This window comes from Jatropha curcas, chromosome 10 (genome assembly GCF_041381405.1).
Source record: "Jatropha curcas cultivar XTBG-Jc1 chromosome 10, XTBG_Jcur_1.0, whole genome shotgun sequence".
In the NCBI taxonomy this organism is placed as follows: domain Eukaryota; kingdom Viridiplantae; phylum Streptophyta; class Magnoliopsida; order Malpighiales; family Euphorbiaceae; genus Jatropha; species Jatropha curcas.
In genome coordinates, this window is record NC_143160.1 from 12,988,918 (window position 1) to 12,991,082 (window position 2,165).

General features: G+C 35.2%; 1 long non-coding RNA gene across 1 annotated transcript; it reads right to left on the bottom strand.

Annotated features, from left to right (window-relative positions):
• LOC149493119 (uncharacterized) lies at positions 1–2,165 on the bottom strand. Its single transcript, XR_016322824.1, has 3 exons — positions 1,844–2,165; positions 978–1,062; positions 1–172 (listed from the first exon to the last, which is right to left on the bottom strand). It is a non-coding gene; the product is annotated as an uncharacterized LOC149493119 (long non-coding RNA).

The window sequence follows — 2,165 nt, forward strand, 5'->3', positions numbered from 1 at the left end:
TTAACTCAAAATGCAGTTCATATATTTAATATGGACTTTTACTATTTATTTACAACCCAACTGGAATACAATTGCGGAACTCTACCTTTATATTTACATCGTTATTTCTATCATTAAAAGTCTTCTACAATAAGTGTCTCAACTCCACAAGGCTTTTATTTCTTTCTATTACCTGAAAAAAAAAATAGTAGGCAGGGGTGAGCGCCAAACTCAATGAGTAGGGTTAGATAACCCTCTCACCCCACACAATCACACAGAAGCTAAATATTTTTATCTAGTTACCGTTTAATTATATGATTATGCAGTTTGTCACACAAATGGCAATACAGCAGCAATCACAAGTATCATCACCTTCATATAATCACATCACGTGGAAATTAGTCAGTGGCACCACCTGAAACCCCAACGAGCCGTCCTCACACATGGCTCGCCCTCTCATACATGTGCACCGGGGAGCCGATCCCCCATACGGCCAACTGGTCTAATCCTCACTGACCAGTCCTCTCATTGTTTTTCTATTCTCTCTTTTCTTTTCCATACCCACAGGAGGCAACCCGGTGGTCTCCATCCAATCTAGATCATCAAGTGCTCACAACAGGAGGCCACCCTGCGGGCTACAATCAAATCTAGATTATCAGGTGCGCAACAACAAGAAGCCATCCTGTGGTTTTCCATACAATCCATATCATCAGGTGCACACGGGGGCGCCGATCTCCCATTTTCCCGGCCGACGGTCAATATCATATCATATTCAGGATCCATATCACAGACCGTCCTCACAAACCCATGGTGGTCCACTTCATCCCAATTCCACACAAACAAGGCACAGTATATTCATAGCACAAGTAATCAAACAATTTTTACTATCAACAAATAGTGCATCATAATATGGCACTTCAATAGAATAATGCATGATAACATTTAGCCGTGAATGCATGCATGCAGGCGGATGAAGCGAATTATCTAACACTACTCACATTTCTTTATTGTCCTTTAAAAGGACTGTCTTTATCACTCCATGCTTCCAGCTTTCGTCCTCGCATTTCGAAATTTTATAAACCTCTATAATAAACAATAGAATTCTAAGTAAGAATTTTAAATTTGAAGATTCTATTTTATATTCGTTTACTAGTTTTGGCAGTCATTTAATTCATTTATTAATTTAAACTATATATATATATTTATAGATACAGATATTGGGTTTCCTTATTTATTTATCACTCTAATAATCTTATTCTATATTTTTAATTTCTATAAATAATTTAATCTCTATTAAGTAATTTAATTTCTATAATTAATTTATTTTCTACCGAAATTTCGGCAGCATCTCCCCTAAAATTTAGACTATCTACCTGCTAAAATATCAACAATTTCACAATTATTCAATCCATACGGCCCATCCATCGGGCAATTAATCAAACAACATTTTCCCATCCTCCTTTAATCTCAACATCACCACACAATCCAAATTATACATTACAATAACATTATATTTAAACTACCTTAATTAAATCAACACTAAAATTATAACACTGTTAACTACTCACAATTATCAAATTAAATTAACCAAATTAATTAACTACAAGTAATAAAATTAATTTAATTAACTAGCGTTACTAACATGAACTTAACTAAACTAATTGACTACAAGTAATAAAATTAATTTCATTAACTAATATTACTAAATTAATTAACTTCAAATAATAAAATTAATTTAATTAACTAATTTTACTAACATTAACTAAGTCAACTAAAATTATTAAAAGTAAACTAACTAAATTTAAGTAACTATCATTAATAAAATTAAATTCATTAACTAAAATATATTTAAATTAATTTATACCCCAATATAATTTTTTTTGTTGAATTTCTGCTAGATCGGAAATTGCCACGTGTGCCGGATCGGAGAGCAGTGGCTGTCGGTGGTCGGAGGCACGCTGGAGCGGCGGCAGAGGCGCAATCCGGTGGTCAGAGGCTTGCTGGAGCTGCTGCAGTCGCTGGCAGTGACGCAGACCCAGTTGCAGGGAAGAAGAAAAGGGAAAGAAAGAAAGAAAAAGGAAAGAAAGAAAGAAGAAGAAAAAAGAAGAAGAAAAAGAAGAAGAGAGGGAGGTGTGGTGGTGCGGTGGTGGGCTGGAGGTGGCATAGAAATGGTGAGAGTGAAGGAG